Source organism: Bidens hawaiensis, unplaced genomic scaffold (assembly GCF_021521415.1).
Source record: "Bidens hawaiensis isolate Kalapana, Puna unplaced genomic scaffold, B.hawaiensis_p1.1 tig00039060_1, whole genome shotgun sequence".
Taxonomy (NCBI): domain Eukaryota; kingdom Viridiplantae; phylum Streptophyta; class Magnoliopsida; order Asterales; family Asteraceae; genus Bidens; species Bidens hawaiensis.
In genome coordinates, this window is record NW_027496868.1 from 49,440 (window position 1) to 53,899 (window position 4,460).

Consider the following 4,460-nt stretch of genomic DNA (forward strand, 5'->3'; position numbering starts at 1 on the left):
ATCAGAATCTGATATAGGCGCGTTAACATTAGCCAACTGATCTGAGATAACTTTGATTTCTTGACAATAGGCGGAGATGTTCTGAAAGCTTTCTAGTTTGGTGTTGACGAAACGATTTTTCAACGCTATGGCCCTGGATGCTTGGTTATCTTGAAATAGATGAGTGATGTTGTCCCAAGTTTCCATCGCGGTTGCACCGGGTTTAATGATCGTCAAAAGGAGATCATTCGAGATGGTACTGTATATCCATTGTTTGACAATGGTGTCCAACCGATCCCACGATACGAGGGCGTCTTTCTGTTTGTCTTTGTCGCCGATAGAAGACGAAGATGTGGGTGGTATTTTCGGTCTGATGATATGATCGAGAACTTGAAAGACGGTGCAATGGATTGTAAAGAGTTCAACCCATGATGTGTACTGCCCATTTTCTAACTCAAGAGTAAGAGGGATGAAGTTCCGGATGTTGGTGACGGTGAGTGCCAGGTGTGGGACGATAGTGTGACACCCGGTAATTTCCCAATCCCATAAACCAAGTAATCAACCTAATTATTAGGTAATTATGTTATATGCGCCCTGCGCGAGCGCGCCATGTTAGAATCAGCGCGTGCATGTTATATGCGCCCTGCGCGAGCGCGCCATGTTAGAATCAGCGCGTGCATGTTATATGCGCCCTGCGCGAGCGCGCCATGTTAGAATCAGCGCGTGCATGTTGTTATATGCGCCATGCACGGATGTTTTGGCTTTATGTTTTCATATAACTTAACTTTATGTCGTGTCTAATGGATTGACCGCCCTGCTTGATGCTAAGGCGGGTGCATCCCAAATCATTTATGCGCGTGCGGAAAGGGGGCTAACCTCCCCGCATGGCGGGAACATTGAGAGCTAGTTTGTCTGAAGCTCCAGGATGGAATTGACTTCAACATAACTGATCACTATGTTGAAATACCAAGACCTCATGGAAAATCTACAAATGAAACTCAACGTCCCTGACTGCGAGAAGGTTACGCACCTACCCGCAGCAAAGAAACAGCCTACACGCAGAAGGCTATACGCGCAAGGCTACACGCACAAAACACTTAAGTCTATTTCTCAAATGTAAGAGGATTTCCCCCGCCCAGAAGGGACCAGTAGCGTGTTTCAGATATTCTTACCTTTTGACTACACACTGACAACAGTACCAGGAAAAGTATACTGTAACACGAAATGTCAGCTGTCAGCCGTACCTACTCCCACCAACCACACTCCTGCATGTCCTGTCAAAAATCAATCAGAATCTTTCTAACCACTCCCTAGGACTATCACCCCCATCCCTGAATAAATAATAATAAATCCCATACTTTGTCATCATTACACCTAGATATGATAAGATTTTAATCCCCTAAATCAAGGGATTGTGTTCCCTTGAATTTGCCTATAAATATGTATCAATCCTTGAATAAAACATCACACAAACACACCCCAAACTCTCTTAAATCTGTAATTCTCTCCCAAGCATCCGTTTCCATTTCCGTTTCCATCACTAGGTAAGCCGAAACCTTAGTCTTGAGATTACTTTTCTAACCAGCCCTTATATTCTTCGATTTCTTGATCTTAATATACATATTTCTTGTTATTTAATCATATTCTAGACTCCCAATTTCAAGGCTAACACCAAGGAACCCGAATCTCGTTTAATCTAAACCATACTTAGCAAGAATCACAGGTGAGTCTCACAGCCCCTATTTTCACTGTTTTTAAAACTGTTTTCGGGGCGAGGGACACGTGTTTAAATTATGTTTTATCATGGTATATTTACGAGCAATGCAAACGGTTATCTATGTTTATCTTGATTTTCGATGTGAGTGCGCAAGATACGAGTAAGTGATCACTTTACCATTGGAACTCTAAGGGTAGGGACTACTGTGTTTGATCAACCCACTCGTAGGGGTCGCACCCCTTGCATAGACGAGTGCCTAGTATGTCACGGGGTAGTACTATGGGATTGAGCCCGCTCGTAGAGGTCGCACCTCTTACAAAGACGAGCGCCTTGTTTTCCGGCACAACGTCCGCGCGTAACCCGCGGGACGGTATATCTAAATTGTTGTAGTGGCAGCGCCACGGTTTTCAGGAATGTCTGCGCGTAACCCGCGGGACGGTTCTATCAAGCATATGTTTAAACAATGTTATCAGAAATATGTTTCAATATGGCTTTATCAAAGATTATGTTGCAATACAATTTATCAAGTCACCAAAACTTGTGAACTCACTCAGTTTATACTGATTCAAATGTTTTTACGTGTCTTTCAGGAGATAGCTAGGTAGCGCAAGGAGTCACACATAGAGCACTTCACGCAGAACATCTATAAAATTAGCTTTTTGGAAGATTTTAGTTCTATCCCTTCCACACGCGCGGTTGTCCCCGCCGTGCGTAGGGGATATGGCGCGGAAATCTTCAATGATTTTTATACTTGGATGTTTTTATGTAATTCTAAACAATGTAATGCATTTTGTACTAGACATTTCATGCGCAATGGAAATTGTATTTTTCTTGAATGTTTGCAATGACCCGTGCTTGACTATCAATCCCACTCGCGCGCCCGGCTGTTTCCGCCGTTTAGGGCCGGGTGTGACAGATTGGTATCAGAGCTCTGGTTATAGCGAACTAGGAAAGAAGTTTTAACCTAGACTATAACCGTAGGGGAATCGCATGAAATATTTTTCAAAGAAAATAATTTCAAAAGAAACCACACGCACACTTAGGAACACGGGTCACACAATGTCTAGTGAACATTAAGGATGAGAACAATATGTGCTCAGAGTACATGCGCTAAGTTTGATATATTTTTATTCTCTTTTTAAGAAAAGCGAGAATGCCTCCAACCAGAGCCAAGGGAATTACCATGACACCCGAGGAACTCGCAGAAATAATCGCGCAGGTGATCGCGACACATGAGGCCAGCAAGGCCGAATCAAGTCAGGGTCGTCAGGAGACCGAAACCCCAGAACCCGAATCAGGAGCTTTGGACAAAGGATGCTCCTATAAGACGTTCATGGCCTGTAAGCCTTGGCCATTCAAGGGCACCGAAGGGGCCATTGGGCTCTACAACTGGATCGACAAGATGGAGACAGTTCTCTCCATTAGCGGATGTAGTGAAAATCAAAAGGTCCTCTACGCGACCTGCATGTTTCAAGAAGCAGCCTCGTCTTGGTGGAAGCTTCAAATGAGAACATTAGGGCGAGATGTTGCTCTCCACAAGACCTGGGAGGAGCTGAAGGAGATGATGATGAAAAAGTTCTGCTCTCGCGCCGAAATTCAGAGTCTGCAGCAGGAATTTTGGAACCACACCATGGTAGGAACTGATATCGACGCCTACAACAACCGATTCAATGAACTTTGCCAGATGGTGCCGGATATGGCAAACACGGAGGAAAAGAAGATAGAGAGGTATATCTTTGGGTTACCTCATGTTATCAGAATTCCGCTCAATGCCGCAGCGCCTCCAACCTTTGATGAGGCAGTAGCGCGGGCCATCACTCTTACCAGAGATACGGTCCGTGCGGGCACGTTGACCCCGCGCGGGAACGAGCAGCGAATCTCTGACCCCAAGAGGAAATGGAACTCTCACCACCGAGGGTCCGACTCCAAGCAGTCACCATTCAAGAAACAGGAGAGCGCAAGGGCTTACGCGATACAAGCCTTGGAGCCACCACGAAAAGTGTACAACGGGCCTCACCCATGGTGCAGCAGATGCAAGTACCACCACGAGGGTGAATGCGCAAGCCTTGTATGCGGCAAATGTAACAAGCCAGGGCACAAGACGATGAATTGCCGTACCCAAGAAACTGGGGGAAGCGACAACTGCTATGCATGCGGGAAGCCAGGACATTTCAGCCGGGATTGCCCGCAGAAGAGAAACCAAGCTCGCGGGAGAGCCTTTGTGATCGGCGCGGGCGAAGCCAAAGAAGAACCGAATGTGGTAACCGGTACGTTTCTACTTAACGACCATTTCGCATCTGTCTTATTTGATACTGGCGCTGACCTAAGTTTTATATCCACTGAGTTTAAAAACTCCCTAGGCCTAGCAACCAGTAGGCTAGACACGCCTTATACTATAGAACTAGCCAATGGTAGGCAGATATGCGCGAACGAGAGGACTGAGCAATGTGTATTGGTCATGGGAGGTCACGGATTCAATATTAACTTATTGCCAATAGACTTGGGAAGTTTTGACATTGTGGTAGGTATGGATTGGTTAGTCGAAAACCACGCGGAAGTTATTTGCCATGAGAAGCAGGTTCGGGTCCCACTGTTGAGCGGAGAAACCTTAGTAATTCAAGGGGAAAGAAGAGGAGTTGCGACAAAACTCATTTCGTGTCTAAAGGCGCGCAAGTGCCTGAGGAAAGGATGCTACGCCTTCCTGGCGCACGTAGTAGAGAAGAAAGGGGATGAGCGAAAGGTTGAAAACTTACCAGTGGTGCGC